Source organism: Bison bison, unplaced genomic scaffold, assembly GCF_000754665.1.
Source record: "Bison bison bison isolate TAMUID 2011002044 unplaced genomic scaffold, Bison_UMD1.0 scf7180017864456, whole genome shotgun sequence".
NCBI lineage: Eukaryota > Metazoa > Chordata > Mammalia > Artiodactyla > Bovidae > Bison > Bison bison.
In genome coordinates, this window is record NW_011495018.1 from 18,617,724 (window position 1) to 18,637,681 (window position 19,958).

Consider the following 19,958-nt stretch of genomic DNA (forward strand, 5'->3'; position numbering starts at 1 on the left):
CCCCACCCGGGCCCCTCCGGGACTGGTTCAGCGAGTTGCATTTCTAAAATGTGATTCAACTTTGTCATCTCAAGAAACAATGAAGCAGGGTGGTAAAGGAACACAGCTTCCTGATTTTTTAGGGGTGAGGTGGGGGTAGTGTACCCCCTGAGTGAGGGGCTCTTGAACAAATGAATGTGGAAATGAACATGTCTCCCACCATGGCCTGTCTGTTTCTGTCCATCAGTCTCTATGTCTTCCAGCAGCGTCCGTCGGCACCTGCTCTAATCCATTTACTCATTTTCACTCTTCAGGGCCTGCTGTTCCTCCACAGGAGCCCCTGGGGTCCCATGGCAACCTGAAGCCTTCCGACTGCCTGGTGGACGCCGGATGCAGGTGAAGCTGTCGGGATTCGGCCTGTGGGAACTCGAGCATGGCCGGACACACAGAACATACAATGAGGAAACGACGGACCCATCAGGTAACCACTGCAAATCCTGCACCCTCTAGCTGTCAGGAGAGGGGTACAGGGCTCCTCACCCCACCTGCGCTTTCTGATGCTCACCCGCTCGGGTCCCTGCTGTTGGGCCTTCCTCTGGGGCTGATGGATGCGGTTATTCCGGTCACCCAAAGAGAGGGGGAAAAAAACCCAAACAACCCACTAGTGGCCTGAGTCCATGGTGGGGTGTCTGAGTGAGGAGCCTAGTCCTTGCCCTGACTTAGCTGGGTGACCTGAAGGGAGTCTCTGGCCTTGTCTTCAGTCTTCTGTGTCCCCTCGTGTCTTCATGCCGTGTTCTCAGCGGAGAAGGCACCACCTGCCAGGCCCCTTACAGCTGATGAGCTTGGTAGTTCCCCACCCTCTCTGCACTTCAGTATCACTTGAGAAGCTTCAAAAGACACGAAAGGGGCTGGGTCCCATCCAGTGCCAACTGAATCAGAACTTATGAACATGGGGTCTGGGCATCTGTGTTGCTTTCTAAAAGCCTCTCGAGTGATTCTGATGTACATCTCGAGACAAGGCACCACCTGGAGTCCAACCCTCCTGCACACGTGTGCGAATTGAGACTCCACGGCTCTTCCTACTTGTCTAGGCTTACTGAGCACTCTTGAGTCTTGCTGTGCACTGACCTGGGCCCTAGTGAGCCCAGTGTGCTCCGCTTTGACCGCCTCTCTCTGAAGCAGCAGGCTGCCAGCAGCTTTGCTGTGTGCATGTGGGGAGGTGTCTATCATATGGTATCTTGCAGAAAAGACAAAGGGGGAAATGTTGAAAACCTCTTAGTAGCCATTTCTTTCTCTGCATCCTGCACTATATTTTCTTTTCATGATTGTAGCCTATAATGATATAAAAATCTATAAACACCACCACAAAAGAAATGTAAGTGTATAAAATATCCAGCACAGATGCATCTGTAGAGACAGAATGCAGATTGGTGGTTGGCAGGAGTTGGGAGGTAGGGGAAATGGTCAGAAACTGGTTCATGGATTCAAGGTTTTACTTTGGGGTGTCAGAGATGTTTGGGAACTAGGTGTACTAGCTGTATGGCATTGCCAGGGTGCTCAATGCCACTGAGTTGTTCGCTTTCAAGTAGTTTTATGTTCTATGAATTGTTACATGATTTTTTTTTTTTAATGTAGGCAGTACAGAAAGGAAAAAGGAAAAGAAAAGCTGCCTGTAATTGCACAGTCATGAGTTAACTGCTGTTAACTTGTTAGGGCAGGATCATCGTTCCTTCATATTCACACACATGGGCCCCCAAGTGTATGAATCTAGAGATATCTCCAACCATCAGGGTCAACTTCTTGGGGACTGGATACTTCAGGGCTCCTGTGCTTCCTGGAAAAAGAAGGGGTGACTTTTTCTGTTCCACCCAGCAGCTCTGACCTTTGACAATCTTGGCTTTGCAGAGTTCTTACTGGGCAGCCCTAGAACTACTGTGTCTCCCCCAGGTGCCCTGGTCTGGCACCCAGAAGGGAGATGTTTACAGCTTTGCCATCCTAATGAGAGAGCTGATCCAACACCAGGACCTTGGACCTTTTGAGGATCAAAACCTGACCCCAGCGGGTAATGCTGGGAGAGACTCCTTGGCCGGCTTGGTCATTCAATCTAGACTTTTTTCTTTCCTGTGTAGTCAGTTCTTTATTTTAAAAATCTTACATCTTTAGACCCTTTTTGAACAGTTCCATCCTTTCACCTTCTTTGGTCTTTTAAGATACTGACATTTTCAGAGTCCAGATCTCTTGTCTTGTAGAATGTAGTACTACCTGGATTTATCAGTTTCCCAATGGCTGGATGTAGGTTATTTTTAGCAAGAATACTTCTTCACATCAGGAAGCGCAGGCTATCGTTGATGTCAGTTACTTCCCTGCTTGCTCAGCTGGTAAAGAATCCAGCCACAGTGCAGGAGACCCTGGTTCAATGCCTGGGTTGGGAAGATTCCCTGGAGAAGGGCATGGCAACCCACTCCAGTATTCTTGCCTGGAGAATCCCATGGACAGAGGAGCCTGGGGGGCTCCATTCCATGGGGTCGCAAAGAGTCGGAATCAACTGAGAAACTAAGCACAGCAAAGAGAGCTACCTTTTAAATGCTTGCTTTTATTCTTTGTTTTGCGAGATGTTTATTAATTTAGAATCTATTCCAGTCTTATTTTTTTATTTTTAAAATTCATATTCTTTCTTAAAGAATTAGAAGACAAATTACAGTTCGGTTACAAAAAAATTAAGGAACTCAGAACTACATACTCTATTCAATAACAGCAGCCAGAGCAATTCTGTAAGAAAATGAGTCAGATTGTGTCACTTCTCTACCCAGAATCTCCCCCTAACTTCCCATTTGGGGAGTGAAAGATAAATCCTTACAATAAATAGCCTGCAAGATCACTGAAGGCTTCTGATGGGGCCTCTGTGACTTATATTAGTGTTTGGTGGCTCAGTGGTAAGGATTCTACCTGCCAAGCAGGAGATGCAGGTTTCATCCCTGGTTTGGGAAGATGCCCTGCAGAAGGAAGTGGCAACTGACTCCAGTATTGTATTCTTGCCTGAAAAATACCATGGACAGAGGAGCCTGGTGGGCTATAGTCTGTGGGGTTGCAAAGAGTCGGACATGACTTAGCAACTAAAACAACAAGGGCTGTGACCACAAGCTGGCTAGCTTGAAACAATATTCTTGCACAGTTCTAGAGACTAGAAGTCCAAAATCAAGGTTTAGATGGGCTGAGCGCCCTCTAGAAACTCTGGGGGAGGCCCAGTCTTTGCCAGTTTCAAGGTAGCTGCCCCAGCCTTCCTGGGTTTGTGGCCATGTAGGTCCAATCTCTGCTTCCATCTTCACATTGCCACGTCTTCTGTGTACATTTCTTCTGTATGTGTCTTATGAGGACACCTGTCCTTGGATCAGGGCCCACTCAAATGATCCAAGATGATCGCTTCAACCCCAGATAATTATATTTGCAAAGACACTTTTTCTTCGATTAAGGTCACATTTGCAGGTCCTGTGGATCAGGACACAGGCGTATCCTCTGGGGACCACCATTTGGCCTTCTCCATCTTCCTAATTCTGCCTCCCATGCCTGGCTCCTTTTAATCACACTGGCCACCTTTATGTGCCTCCACAGTGACGCACTTTCACTCCGGAGTCTTAGCACACGCTGTGCCCTCTGTCTGGACATCTCTTATGCCATATTTGTAAGTACAAATTTGTTTCGTTCTTTCTTAAGGACTACAACAGTTTTCACTGTAAGCTTATGTTATATCTTGGGCTGGCCAAAAAGTTCATTTGGGTAAGATGGTACAGACAAGCCCGAAAGAACTTCTTGACCAACCCAGTATTATTGATTGGTAGATGTTTTGATTGTGTGCCATTATTTTTTTTTTCTTTTCCAAACTCCTGCAGTGAGTAGTCATGAATCTTTGTGGACATGTGTGAGTATTTCTTCAGGGTGGATTTCTGTTCATGAAATTGAAAAGGTAGACCTATTTTAAACATATTTAAATTTTCTGCTAAGTGGTGTCCACTTTTCTACTTACAAAGGATATATTCAGGTTTGAGAGGTTTGGGGAGCCAGGTTGTCTCTGAACACAGTCCATGAGGGAATTACAGGCAAAAGTAATGGGAGGTGAAGCAAAACCTGATCAAACTCATTTAGAAAATTCACAGTAGGTGTAACCCCCAGCACTGTTATTTTGCACTTTGGCTGCACATTGGAATTTCCTGGGGAACTTAAAAAATGTCTGAGGTTTGGATCTTAGCCTCAGAGAGCCTGATGTCACTGATCTGGGTCTCTAAAATTTCCCAAGTGATTCTAACATGTAGTTCAGGTTGAGAACCACTGTCATGGAGAGAGGATGTGTGTGTGTGTGTGTGTGTGTGTGTGTGTGTGAGAAATGTGTGTTTGTGTGTAAATCAGCCCACCTCTCTCTCTTGATTTCTTTCCCCTTGCAGTGCTGTGTTTAGTCACGTCTGACTCTTTGCAACCCCATGGACTATACCCTGCCGTGCTCCTCTGTCCACGAGATTCTCCAGGCAAAAATACTGGAGTGAGTAGCCATTTCCTTCTCCAGATCTTCCTGAGCCTGGGATTCAACCTGTGTCTCTGGCATCTCCTGCATGGACAGGTGGATTCTTTACCACTAGCGCCACCTGAAGGCCCTTATCTTTCCCCCTTTTGTTTCCTGCCTTCCCTACCATTTCTAGTCCATCCCCAATGGCTCATCCCAAGCTGCTGCTTTAAATCGTCGTGCATTTCCTGGAGAGTTTTTCAAGTAAGGAGCCTTTCTGAGTGTACTAGTCACTTTGAAAGCAGATTCTGGTTTCTAATTTGTGGCAAAATGTAGGAGAGATGAGACTACTCCCAAAAGGTTGATCTCAAATCCAGGGGCATCTAAATTTGGAACCAAGCAGCTAACAGATCTTCCCGCACTGAACCCAGGTGGACGCCCACCTATGCTTGTTAAGCTCAGCTGCCACGTGATTGTGCCAGCTGGGTGGGGAGCGGGGTGTGGAAAGACTATGGACAGTGGGTGCATTTCCCCCTCATTGTGGGCATCTGCTCACCAAGCTGGATGAGAGGCAGTCACAGGGGATGATGGGTGCAGAGAACCACAACCAGGAAGAGTACAGTGAGCCCATAGTTTATGGGCTAACACTCCCTTCCATTAACTTCTACATCCCTGCAAACAAATCCTGGTCCTGGAAACAATGTCAATTCCCTGCATACATTAGAGCCATGGTTCTCAAACATTTTACTGCTTCCCAGGTGCCTCAGTGGTAAAGAATCTGCCTGCCAATGCAGGAGACACAGGAGACAGTGGTTCGATCCCTGGGTCAGGAGGATCTCCTGGAGAAGGGCACGGCATGCAACCCACTCCAGTATTCTTGCCTGGAGAATCCCACGGACAGAGGAGCATGGCGGGCAACAGTCCGTAGGGTCGATACGAGTCGAAATCAACTTAGTGACTGAGCACGCATACTCGCAAACATTTTAGCGGGCATCAGAATCACCTGGAGGGTTATTTGAATTGAAAAGTAGAGGGATGTGCCCAGGATCTGTGTTTTAATTAGTTCCCCAGTTGATTCTGAGACCCACTAACACTAACATTTGAGACTTGATTTCCTCTCTCCCTGTACTGTCCTCTTAAGAAAGAAGTCTCTGTGTGGTTTCTCCTGAAGACAGGGGCATGTGCTCCACCACTTTGAATGGAGAACAATCTGCATAAATTATTTGGAATTTATTTCTACAGGTTCATCTATGCTCTCCCATTTATTTATTAATTCAATTACCTATTACATTTCACTTATGATATGCATATATAATTTATTATATGATATAGTTATTTTATATTTTGAGTTATCTAACACTACTTTGTTGCTCAAATTGTTTTATCTTTGACCGTTTCATTTCGATTGCCTTCTGTATACCTTTGACGTATACCTGTTGCGGGGTTTTATTTTGTGCTTCCTTAGTTTCTGGTGGTATAAGATGCTTTAGCCTCATCTTGGATTTTCCCTGCTTCAGTACTAGAGTCAACTGCTTTTGTTAAGAAGCGCTGACTCCTTTATTGGAAAATGAACCCCTGGATGCTAGATGTGCTTGTTGCTACGGGCATGCTGTTTCTAGTCCCTCTTAGTAGACAGAGTAAGATAATGTGTGTGTATATACCAACTCACACGGACACACACATTCATATCATTATCTCCCCATCTGTGTCTACATTAAGGTAAACATGAGTTCGTGTTGACATCTTCAGTGTCATTATCGCATGGTTTGTTTATTTTATTCTCTCCCCATCACTCATGCATCACCTCCTTTTCCAATAGCGAGCATCCTGGCTCCCGCCATCTGCCACCCGTTCACTTACTTGTTCAATCCCAGTATATGTTTACAGTAGTATCAGAGTTTTTCATCTGAATCCCCAGGAGAAGCATTTCTACCAGCTAGAGGATAGTGATTACGGATATTTCCTTTTGACTTTAGTCTTACCATCCCTACTCGTTTTATTTTATTTTTGAGTATTTATTTATGTAGCTGCATTAAGTCTTAGTTGCGGCGTGCAGGATCTTCACTGAGCCGTGCCGGTTCTTTTCTTGCAGCCTGTGTGCTCAACTGCCCCGTGGTATGCGGGATCTTACTTTTCGACCTGAATCAAATCAACATTCCCTCCATTGCAAGGCAGATTCTTAACCATTGGACCACCAAGGAAGTGAACGCCAAGGACCACCTTAAGAGAACTCTCTCTCCTTTTTTTAATGTATCTAGTGGCATGTGGAACTTCCCCAACCATGGATTCAACCTGTGTCCCCTATAGCAGAAGCTCAGAATCTTAACCACTGGACTTGCCAGGAAAGTCCCTATCTACTCATTTTAGAAGCTGCTTACATCAGTGCTTTACTCCCTCCCCCTTCAATGAGGTTATGTCACACATTTGTAAAACAGATTCTTTGGTCTCTGTATTCTGTCTTGCAGTTGTCCGGTCTCCCAACTGATATGTTTTTAAATTTGCATTCTTTAAGATTCATTCTTGAGTTGTAAAGCCCTGTGGGTTTTGGCGAATACACAATGTCATGACCCACCAACGCAAATTTTGTGCAGAATAATTCACAACCAGAAAAAAATCCCCAGGGCTTCCCCTATTTAACTTTTCCTCCTCCCCAAATTCCTGGAAGCTTCTGATCTATTTTCTGTCTATAATTTTGCCTCTTCTGGGATATCATACACACAGAATCATACAGAATGTAGCCTTGTCAGACTGGATTCTTACACTTAGTAAAACATTTAAGATTCATTCATTTTGCCACACCCACAGTGTTTTTATAACAAAAACATGTACATTGTTGTCAAACATTATTTCCTCTACAAACCAGAATGTTTAATAAAAGTCTGTAGACGCTAATGAGGAAGTGAAAGAAAGTAGGTTTACATAGCTGGACACAGAGGCAGAACATACTAGTTACAATTTATTGTTTGTTAAAATAACTTTTATGAACAATTTTACCAGTAATGGAAATTTCATAAAGCACGCTTAGGGTGTTTCTAGTACCAAACGGATATATATTCCTAAGATCACAGGGAGATATCCTTCATTTCAAGAAAAGTTTTATTAGAAAAAAATCAGATTAATATACATCAGGAGTCCCCATTTTCCAGGAGAATTCTAATATTTCCTGTAAAATATTCAGATTTCTTTGAAATTTTAACCTGTTTGATTTGCTTAAAAACTGAATTTGTAAATTTGAAAACACCTCTGTTTAAAGCGAAGTGTCCTCAATGGCCCAAAGTTCAGGCATTGAGCTACCTAAACTCCAAATGGATTTCAGAAATCATCCACCGAATCAAGGACCCCACGGCCTCCGAGTCACTTCGACCTTCCCTATCAGAGGAGAAGGGAAATGAAATTATGGTGGTCATGGTGAAGGCATGCTAGGATGAATCTCCAGAGAAAAGGCCCACTTTCTGTTCCATCTAGATTTTACAGGAAGCCAGTCTGGAGGGTGAGTAGGTGTGTAGCAGAGGTTTTCTCCTAATTATTTAACCATTAGAATTTTAAAGCTCTGTGACTATGATTGATTCTGGGTGCCTCCCTCCCTCCCTCCATTTCCTCCCTCCTCCCATCTCTCTCCTCCCTCCCTCCCTTCCTTTTCTTTCTTCATCATATACTCATTCAGTGCCCATCATATACAAAGCACTGGGCCACGTGCTGGCTGAAGTCTAGTGGTAGATTCTCCCCTTATTCCATAAATGATTTAAACATGGATCAGACTTTCGTTGCCTTCCTTTGTCCACCCCAGATACTGTGTCTCAATCAAGACTCTCCTTCCCAAGGAGTTCTGATATGACCTCAGAATCTTTTTCAAGCCAACATTCCAGGGGGTTATGACTCATTCATTGGGACTGGATTGTAGGATAAAAAAACTATTCACCAAACTTAGAGTAGGTTATTGACTTTAATTATTCATGGCTCTTGAATAGTTTTCTCAGTAGTGGCTTCACATGAGGGTCACTGTATCATCTTTTGACCCGTTGAGTGTCAGAAGGTACAGCCTTTGAGAAGTAGCTGGAGTTGATAGACGCCTGGGTAGGAGTCGGGCATCTACTCCTAATTTTGCCATTCTACTATACCTTCTTAACAGAACAACCCCGTGTTCTGCATTTTTCATGTCAAAATAGTTTTAAATAGTAGGTCTCAGGTCAGTGAATATTTTTTGCTTAGGAAATAGGGTCGCCAATGTTAAGGTAAGTGTATTTCCTATAAGAGCCTCAGTCTCCTCATGTGAAAGATGAAAAATTTATTTGATTTCTCTGAAGACGCCTCTAAAACAAGAGCCTATGGGATCTAGAAATGCCCCTGATATCTGTCACCAGAAAAGAAAACATCTGGTGTTGCCATCTGAAGAGAAAAGAACAACTCATCCTGAAACCTACACTTCCGCACGCCCATGACAATGACGTGAAATGTAGGGAAGAGGGGCGTGGGGAGGGCAGTGAAGGCTACTGTTTGTCCAGTGCCCGCTGGGTAGCAGACACAGCCCTAGTACTCACTGCCTCCCTGAATTTTCCGAAGGACTCTGTGAAGTGTGTATTATTATCCTCATGTCTCAGATGAAGAAACAGACTGCAAAGACGGAAGCGGGCAGTTCAAGATCACACAGCTGGTAAAGGACGGGCTGTCCTGCCAGGTGCCTATGGCCATTGGCATTTCACTGCTGTCCATTGGCAGCCCTTGAGTATGAAAGCTTAAGGGCAAGACCTGCTGTCTTGGAATGTATACTTGGATGTTGTGTTCCACTGTGGCCCTAAAGTTCTTGGACAAAGATGTAAATCTCTGGGTTCTTTTAAAGCCATGTGAGTGTACTAGAGACAGTGTGATGAGCTAGCTGGAAGTGTACGCCAACCACGTGGAGGAGGTGGTGGGAGAGAGTACCAACCAGCTGCTGGCCGAGAAGAGGAAATGGATCAGCTTTTGTCCACAACGCTGCCCAGATATTCCAAAGTTCCGGGGGCCTTGACAAAAGAACCAGCAAGCAACACCATTGCTATTTAAGGAGGCCCCACATGGAGAGACAATCTCCTTTGTTCTTTTCTTAAGAGACTGTTAGGCTCTTCTAAAATGGGTCAAGCATTCTGTGTGTCATTTGGTACATTTTGTAAAGGGAGACAGAAGCAAATGCCCTCCAAGCCACAGGAATTACAGAATGCTGCTAAGTCACTTCAGTCGTGTCCGACTCTGTGCGACCCCATAGACGGCAGCCCACCAGGCTCCCCCGTCCCTGGGATTCTCCAGACAAGAACACTGGAGTGGGTTGCCGTTTCCTTCTCCAATGCATAAAAGTGAAAAGTGAAAGTGAAGTCGCTGAGTCGTGTTTGACTCTTCGCGACCCCATGGACTGCAGCCGACCAGGTTCCTCCGTCCGTGGGATTTTCCAGGCAAGAGTACTGGAGAGGGTTGCCATTGCCTTCTCTAATATAGATAGATCTGTAAAAGATGGAATAGTGACTGCAGCAATAGGAGGATACCACTAGATGGCGCTCTGGCTTCATGAGTCCGATGCGGCGGCGGCTGCTGCTGCTGCTAAGTCGCTTCAGTCGTGTCCCACTCTGTGCGACCCCATACACGGCAGCCCACTAGGCTCCCCCGTCCCTGGGATTCTCCAGGCAAGAACACTGGAGTGGGTTGTTATTTCCTTCTCCAATGCATGAAAGTAAAAAGTCAAAGTGAAGTCGCTCAGTCATGTCCGACTCTTCGCGACCCCATGGACTACAGCCTACCAGGCTCCTCTGTCCGTGGGATTTTCCAGGCAAGAGTACTGGAGTGGGTTGCCATTGCCTTCTCCGCATGAGTCCGATACTCTCGGTCTATTCAGATTACTGTTCAGTCTCTGAGTCGTGTCCCACTGTTTGGGACCCCAGGGACTGCAGCACGACAGCCTTCCCTGTTCTTCACTATCAGATTATTTATATTATACGTCTGTCCAGATATTTTGCACAATAGGCACTACTAACTTCAGATTCAAAACTTGCTTCATTTTTGGCTCTGTTATCACCTGGGCACTCTCTGAACACTTGACAGAGTATCTGCTGTTAAAATTCCTGTACCCTTCCGTGTGTCTTGACAAAGAAAGGGGGTTGGCGATTTGAATGTGTTAATGTGAGATTGGTTGATAGAAGCAAAAATGTTAATTAATGAATCGATGAGTGTTTACAATTGTTTCCACATCTGCAGGCTGAATCTTTCTAATCAACTCTATAACCAGTAGGGGCAAATGCAGTTCTCTCAGGGAGAAAATCTTTTTTGAAAAGGCATTTATGTGACCTGCTCCTCACCCCTCCCCGAATTTATACCTACCAATTAAAATATCTCTTTAGAGAAAATGCAGGCTGGGAGATGGGTGTCAGAAAATTCCCTCTAGATGATGGATTCTTGTTAACCAAAAATCTAATGCACTGAAGCAAAAAAGATCTACCAGGGAGACTTTGTAGGGATGTGTAGGAGACAATTGGAGAAGGCAATGGCACCCCACTCCAGTACTCTTGCCTGGAAAATCCCATGGATGGAGGAGCCTGATAGGCTGCAGTCCATAGGGTCTCTAAGAGTCGGACACGACTGAGCGACTTCACTTCCACTTTCACTTTTCATACATTGGAGAAGGAAATGGCAACCCACTCCAGTGTTCTTGCCTGGAGAATCCCAGGGACGGGGGAGCCTGGTGGGCTGCTGTCTATGGCGTTGCACAGAGTCGGACACGACTGAACCGACTTAGCAGCAGCAGCAGCAGCAGTAGGAGACAATATGAATAAGATACTATTCAAAAACGTCCAGCTTCACTGGAGAATGGCTTGTTGCAGGAAGGTCCGTGGAACCAGAGCATTTTGAGTCCGTGACAATCTTTTTCTCTAACATTGTTGGATTCACAAAACTCTGCTCTCTCAGCTCTCCCCTGCAAGTTGTGAAGCTCCTTAATGACCCGTACAGTTTATTTGATCACATCATTAAAACTTCTGACGTGTGTAAGGTGAGGCACCTGGTCCTGGGTCGTGGGGACACACACGACCCTTGTAGCTGTCCCCCCTGGGCGTGAATGAAGATGAATCCAGCCCAAGACATCAGTCAGGAGGAAGGCTCTATTTTAGGCTGGCAGTCTATCTCAATTCATGGCAGAAACTCAATATTTGATTCCTGTTTGTTTTCTTGGAAAAGGGCTTGATTCATCACAGATGTAGGTGCTTGTCAAGAATCATCAGCTATTCCCTCTGTTTCCTTCCATTATTTTATCTCACAGTAAACACATTTCTAAAACAGGCATTGACCTTCTACTGGCTAATTCCTCCCGTTCCCTCCTGAATATTTCTTTTTCATATTCAGAGAGGCTCACATTTACTCTCCTTTAAAGCTTGTCTTTGAATCCGGTGTGTCTCACTTCTTTTACTGTGATCTTTAGCAATTCAAGCTTAGATTATCAGACTCATGACTAAAGGTCAGAGAGCAACTACCTGACTAGTACTACTGCTCTGGAGAGGTATGAACAAGTTCACCTGGAATGAAGGGTGAGTTTTGCACAAAAACTGACAATCTGGCTTCATTCATTAATGCCAAGGCCACCTTGTATGTTTTCTGGTGGGGCCAGATGATGACTCCAGGATGCCCATATTCACACACACCAGGTGGGCAGCCACAAGTTCATCAGCTCTCACCTCTGATACCAGGGCTCTCTGCCTGTGGTCCTGGATCAGGAAGACTTGGGGCAATGGAATCATGTCCTCTGGCAACACATCCTCAGTGGTGTTCCCCCAAAGTTCCCCAACGATGTAGCCCCAATTCCAGAGAGGATGGAAAGATAGTACAGACAATCTCGAAGAGCAGATCATATTCACCCAACAAAAACACAAGCTGCTCTGCTTATAAGATCCTCCTCTGGGATTGCCTCTTAGCGTTTTCTTCTCAGCTACATTTTGCATGAACGAATGCTCACATCAGTTTGTATTAATAAAGGATGTGCCCAAGGTGGGGTGAGGTAGCCTAGAAGCAGTTTGACTTGTGTGCTTGTTGATTTTGGGTAATTTCAGTGTCACCAGGAGGCAGACGTGTTCTTACTGCCTGGCTAAGGCCGGAAGTTTCACCTTTACCATCATCGTTGGAATCTGCTGAAATGCAGATGGATCTGAAAGGAGCTGTAACTTTATACTTACGCTTGCCATTTATTCTCTCTTGTGAATGAAGGATCTGAAGGATGATTTTATTAGGAGGATTAGGGAAAAAGAAGACAGATGCCTGCTGCTGCTAAGTCACTTCAGTCGTGTCCCACTCTGTGTGACCCCATAGACGGAAGCCCGCCAGGCTCCCCCATCCCTGGGATTCTCCAGGCAAGAACACTGGAGTGGGTTGCCATTTCCTTTTGCAATGCGTGAAAGTGAAAAGTGAAAGGGAAGTTGCTCAGTCATGTCCAACTCCCAGCAACCCCATGGACTGCAGCCTACCAGGCTCCTCCATCCATGGGATTTTCCAGGCAAGAGTACTGGAGTGGGGTGCCATTGCCTTCTCCAAGACAGATGCCTACATTTATATATCTTGTGTAGTATAAATGTATGCATAATGGTACCTAAGGGCCCTTATGTGGAGTGAAGATATTCCAGGTTGGATAAGGTGGACTGCCCTTGAGGGATCCAGGAGATCTTTTAAGGTCTGCCTCATCAGTGTATCGCTGTCTGTCTAACGAGTTTTGAACTTGGGTTGGGGGAATATGGTCACCGGCAGCCTCAGATTTCAGAAGGGAAAGTCGTGACTAGGGGAGAGGGTTGGGGAAGGAAGGCTTCGTGGAGGAAGCAGGGCAAGGGGGAAGGACCTTGAGCAGGACCTTGAGGAAATGCTAGGACTTGGATGGTGTGGCGGTCATGGAGGGTGGCCCTTCCAAGGATGGGGCCCAAAGCAGGATCAGTAGCGAAGGGCCTGGCCTCGCACCCATCCCCTCACTCCCAGCCTCCCTTGGGAAGAACACAAAGCCGCTTTCTTCCTTTGTTTCCAGGTTGAAACCACTGGAGGTGCATACATGGTGGCTAGCAGACTTCCCATCCGCACTGGAATCTGACACGTGGACGAGCTTGCCACCATGTCCTTGCACTTCCTCCGTGCCACCATCCACTTTCAGATTGGGCACATGCCCAAGGAGAAGCTGAAGCTCCGGATTGGCCTCCACACAGGTAGACAGCACCAAGGGCAGGTGGCCTTGTGGCCCCGATACAGCAGCAGATAGTTCTAAATCCACACCCGAGGCCCGAAATGGGAAAATCCTCAGAGGGGAAGAAAAGATCGAATCATCTTTGCTTGTGTGTTTCTACTTAGCCAGATTGCTTGGTAACAACAAGGAGACACAAAGATTCCAAGATGTTTAGCCCCAAAATAGGAGGGGCCTCCAAATCAGAACAGTTATTTTGGGCTTCTTTCCCTCCGTGCCTCACCATCAAATGCCCTTTGATCTGTTTTTATCAAACTCATGGACCTGTGACTTGGGAATGGATGACCTGCACTTGATTAAATGCTATCCTGTCACTGTCTTGAAATTCTTGATAATTTTTGAATGGAAGATCCCTTATTGTCATTTGAGACTGGACCCTGCAAATTACGGTAGCCAGACCTTCTCCTCCCTCTCCTTCGCAGTTTAACTAAAATAGACCCTGACTCCTAACCAGAGTTAACCACTCCGATGTTTGTGCCGCTGATGCTTTGTGTACATCCCAAGGGCATGAATAACATCATCATTGATTTATGTCTTAGTCAGCCTGGTTGTTAAAATGCCATACATAGACCGGGTGGCTTAAACCACACACTTTTCTGGCAGTTCTGGGGGCTGGAAAGTCTAAGCTCAAGGATTCTACCACAGTGGGTTCTACCTGTTCAAGCTTGTAGAGTGCCTTCTGGCTGTGTCCTCATGTAGAAAAAGAGAACTCTGGTGTCTCTTCCTGTTCATTTCAGGGCTAAGTCATTTCAGTCATGTCTGACTCTTTGCGACCCCATGGACTGTAGCCCACCAGGCTCCTCTGTCCCTGGGATTCTCCAAGCAAGAATACTGGAGTAGGTTGCCATGCCCTCCTCCAAAGGATCTTCCAGACCCAAGGATCGAACCTATGTCTCATGTCTCCTCCATTGGCAGGCGGGTTCTTCACTGCTAGTGCCACCTGGGAAGCCCAATTCCTCTTCTTACAAGGGCACTAATCCCATCAAAAGAGCCCTACACTCACGACCTCCTCTAATTACCACCTAAAGGCCCCACTTCCTAATACCACTGTATTGAGTTTAGAGATTCAACATGTGAATGTGAGGGGAGGCACACAGACATTCAACCCACAACAATTGATTATGTTGCTTTCCACTCAGAGTCTGTGAATTCCATAGTTTGCCTCATTGTAATCCTTGAAATCTGTTGCCAAACTTTGCTCCAAGAGAGTACTTGACAAACATTTGTTGACTGGATGTGCATTGTGGAGTTGACACTGGGGAGATTGCGGACTGGCCGTGCCCCTCTGTCCTTGGCTTTGCAGGTCCCGTGGTGGCTGGCCTGGTGGGAATCACCATGCCCAGATACTGCCTGTTTGGAGACACCACGAACGTGGCACCCAGAATACAAAGCAGCAGTTTGCGTGGGTATTGTTTACAGCACTTCGCAAACACAAGCTTGCTGTCCCTCTGGTCCCCTATCTTTAACCAGAGAGTATTTTTAGAAGACCATTTGCATTTTGTCTACTCTTTTCCATCTGAAGGATAAGATCGTTATCCATTTTAGACAACACAGGTTGCAAGCTTTGTAGATAAACCTTTGCACTGAGCTCTTGATGGAGCCCTGCAAATACACATGGAAGCTCCTAAGACTTTCCATCCTAAACACTCAGGTACACCTAGGGTACTGCTAAGTCGCTTCAGTCGTGTCCGACTCTGCGCGACCCCATGGACGGCAGCCCACCAGGCTACCCCGTCCCTGGGATTCTCCAGGTGAGAACACTGGAGTGGGCTGCCATTTCCTTCTCCAATGCACACATGCATGCTAAGTCACTTCAGTCATGTCCGACTCTGCGCGACCCCATGGACGGCAGCCCACCAGGCTACCCCGTCCCTGGGATTCTCCAGGTAAGAACACTGGAGTGGGCTGCCATTTCCTTCTCCAATGCACACATGCATGCTAAGTCACTTCAGTCATGTCCGACTCTGCGCGACCCCATGGACGGCAGCCCACCAGGCTACCCCGTCCCTGGGATTCTCCAGGTAAGAACACTGGAGTGGGCTGCCATTTCCTTCTCCAACGCATGCAAGTGAAAAGTGAAAGTGAAGTTGCTCAGTCGTGTCTGACTCTTAGCGACCCCTCGGACTGCAGCCCACCAGGCTCCTCCATCCATGGGATTCTCCAGGCAAGAGTACTGGAGTGGGGTGCCATTGGGTAAGATCATTTAAATAAGGAGTAGGAGTCGGCAAACTTTCTGAGCAGGACCAGAGAGTAAGTATTTTAGGCTTTGCAGGCTATAATCTCTGTTGCAACAACGTAACTGTTGTTGTCATGCGAAAGCAGCAGTTTGCAACCTGTAAATGCTGGGTGTGTTTATGTTCCAATAAAACTATTTGCAAACACAGGTGGTGGGCAGAATTTGGCCTGTTGGTAGCAGTGTGCCAAACGTGATGTATAGTTTTGGCGATACCAAAGAAATCTATGGCCAGGAACTCTGGGGAACATCAAATTCTTTTGCTTCAGAGTAGTTTTAATGCACTGATTATTGCTAGACATATATATGCCATTTATTGACAGATATTTATCAACTGGAAAACTAATTATTCAGTGATTTAAATATTAAAAAATTTAGATTAACATCTTTTGAATTTGTAGATCTTTCACAGCACATAAGATACACACACAAAATCTTTTCCCCTCTGATTACTTTGTTGTCTAAGTTAATCAATTGAGTTCCCAAATCCAGATTTAAACCACTGTCTTCGCTTATAAGTTAAGAGTTCAAGGATAAAATATGAAATTGGAAGTGCTGATGTAGGCTCTGAGCCTGACTTTGGTTGCAGTTCAAGTTACAAAGGACCTTTTCAGTGGTACCTCTCAGTTCTGGTACCATCCCAGGGAGCCCGAGGGGCCCAGCTGACCTCCACCCATCAGGAACACCAGCTTGCATATGGAGTCAATTCTGTCTTATTTATAAACTGAACCTATTAAAGCTTGAGCAACACCTAGCAGCGTGTGAGCAATGCCTGTATGACTGGGGGTCCCAGCCCATGTGTCCCAGATGTGGGAGATGTTGTCTGTGATTTGCTTAATGAGAGGTGCTGGCGGTCCCAGAATTTGAGCCAAGTGTGAGGTGCTCCCTCAGCCTTTGCCCTACTTTTGACATCCATAGGAGATTCACAACCATGGTGATGACTAGACTGTAACTGGTTTCTGGCAGCTGTCCGGATCCAGGTCTCTCAGAGCACTGCCAGCATCCTGCTGGCATGGGGAGGGTACGATTTGCAAAAGAAAGGCACCATTCCAGTCAAGGTAAGACCAGGGCCACTGTGAACACCCGTCCCCATTTGGGTCCCGGAAGGAGATGTCAGGAAACTTGATGGAATGAGTGAGTCTCCATGCCCTGGTTCATGGAGACCACTGAGGGCCACATAGAGCGCTCGTGACTGCCAGTTGTCTTCCTCCAGAGAGGGCTGTATGGTTACCTTAATGGTCAAGCGTGGAATCTGTGACCTTGGCTCCCACCTAGACTAACCTCTCGTGCGACGCCTCCTTCCTCTTTGCTGCACTGGTCTCCTGGCTTCTGCTTGAACACCCCAGAATGACGTAGTCTCCCACATGGAGCAACAGCAAATACAACCCAGGAATAATCATGCCCACATTCTTCTATTTCTCTTCTCCTGAGTCTAAAGTGCCCAGGTGGAGGTGATGGAAGCCCATTGGTCTGGGGGCACTTAGGCCTCATCTCATCTCTACACATTTCCGTATCTCTTCCCTTGCCCTCTGCCTTCTTTCCATGCTGGCTCCCAGTCCATCACTGAAATGTACCATGAAACCACCTCATCTTTTTGATAAACCTTGCCTTTCTGGGGGTGGTGGTACTTCTCACATCTTGGAGATGTTCCCTGTGGGGGTGGTGAGTGGTTACTGGGACTTTGGGAGCTTGAGTGAGTGTCAGGGTCCAGGGACAGAAGTGAAGCAGGGAGGGGGTGGTACCTTCAGTTTACTAAGCCTGGCTCTGGCGTCATCTAATGTCAGGTAAGAGGAAGCTTTTTTTTAGATGGCAGAAGTGTAGACCTAGCTATGAATCCTGTTCCCACTAGTTCCTAGCTGTCTCATTTGGGGGCTTGGTGTTATAATCTGTAAAATGGGAACAGTGATAAGACTGCCCTCACAAGGTGGCTGTGAGTGTTGTGAACCTGGATGTGAGGTGTTTCACCTGGTGGCCTACTCACGGTAAGAGCTCAGCAGATTTTATTATTACTTTAAAAGATTTTCTTTGCAGTAGACTGAGACTCCACTAGTCCTCACCCCCTAGGCCATTTGCTGAGTGTCCATTTGGGCTTATCAGCCTAGTCCAAGGACATGATCACGATTTCATCGGTGATGAAGCTTCTCCCTTACCGAGGCAGCTCCTGCCTGGAAGCAGTTTGGGCTACAGATGTGATTCTCAGGAAGCCAGCAAGGATGACCTGAGTTGTCTGCTGAGAGACCACACTTGACAGACAGCCTCTCCTGCTCTGAGATTCACCAGCCCTCCTTGACTTCCCACAGGGCAAAGGAGAAAAAATCACGTTCTGGTTGAAGGGCAGAGAAGACTGCAAAGGAGAACAAATCACGTTCTGGTTGAAGGGCAGAGAAGACTGCACTATTCCACTCCTCGAATTTGCTCAGAAAGAAGCTGAAGTCCCAGGGATCTTCTGAGGTGAGTATTTTCTTCAGAGGTGTTTGTGGGGTCCCAGGAAAGTCTGTGGGGATGCCTTAAATATCCCGTTTAGGGGTTGTGGTTCAGATGGCCAAGTAGTTAAGAACCTACCTACTGATGCAGGAGATGCGGGTTCGATCCCTGGGTAGGGAAGATCTCCTGGAGAAGGATATGGCAACCCACTCCAGTATTCTTGCCTGGAGAATCCCATGAACAGAGGAACCTGGTGGGCTATAGTCCATCGGGTCACAGAGCCAGACATGACTGAGCCACTGAGCAGACACCTATGGTTCCAGGGTGTTGAGTCAGGCTCCCACTTGGGGGAGCCATCTAGCTGGCCTCAGTGCACCCTGGAGCCCTGTTCAGTTCAGTTCAGTTTAGTCGCTCAGTCGTGTTCAACTCTGTGACCCCATGGACTGCAAGCATGCCAGGCCTCCCTGTCTATCACCAACTCCTGGAGCTTACTCAAACGCATGTCCATTGAGTCGGTGATGCCACCCAGCCATCTCATCCTCTGTCCCCTTCTCCTCCTGCCTTCACTCTTTCCCAGCATCAGGGTTTTTGCCAATGATTCAGTTCTTCGCATCAGGTGGCCAAAGTATTGGAGTTTCAGCTTCAACATCAGTCCTTCCAATGAATGTTCAGGACTGATTTCCTTTAGGATGGACTGGTTGGATCTCCTTGAAGTCCAAGGGACTCTCAAGAGTCTTCTCCAACACCCCAGTTCAAAAGCATAGATTCTTCAGCACTCGGCCTTCTTTATAGTCCAACTCTCACATCCATACGTGACTACTGGAAAAACCATGGCTTTGACTAGACAGACCTTTGTTGGCAAAGTAATGTCTCTGCTTTTCAATATGGAGTCCTGTGGCCTGGAGCAAACCTAGAGTTTGATGAACTGGATACAGTGAACTCAAGACCAGGGCTGCTTGCTGCTCCCAGACCTGCCAGTGAGCCTGCCTCCCTGCCAGAAGTTTCCAGCCCATTAGCTTGCGAATTGGCAGTGAATCCAACTTCATTCTGGGGAAGGAGAAAGCTGGAGAATGAAGCCTGGGGCCAGGGGCCTGCCTCCCTTTGCAAAGTGCCTGCTCCCTAACCTCTAGTGTTTATTATCCTTATCAGCTAATCAGAAGGCAGGGACATAGAAGCCCACGGCCGAAGGCATCTCAGGAATGTTTTCTAGGTTGAAGCTCTATCTGAGGTGTGAATCACTGAAATCCAACAGAATTAGGCCACCCGGGCAGGCAGAACCCCCGCACTCTGGCTGGAAGGCCTGGCTTCACTTCCTGTGAGCACTGCGCCTTCCAAATGCATAATATCCTGTTCTCAATTTATTGCTTAATTTCTTTCCTATCCACTGAGCAAAGGACAGAATCGAGGCTTGAATTTTAAGTAGGATTTTTAAAATTCATTTATGAAGTATTTAATTTTTTAATCTCCAGGAGAAAAGGTGAACCCATCAATTCTGCCATGAGTAATTTCCCCTTTACAAAAAGAATGGGTTTTGCAACAGATCTACTGAACCACTGATGCATTTACAGTATATATTTTTTTAATTCCATGAAACTCCTTGCATC

General features: G+C 46.4%; 1 pseudogene; it reads left to right on the forward strand.

The window, feature by feature from the left end:
- The window catches only part of LOC105002778, a 46,997-nt pseudogene extending 28,617 nt beyond the window's left edge, over positions 1 to 18,380 (forward strand).
- The last annotated feature ends 1,578 nt before the right edge of the window (positions 18,381 to 19,958 follow it).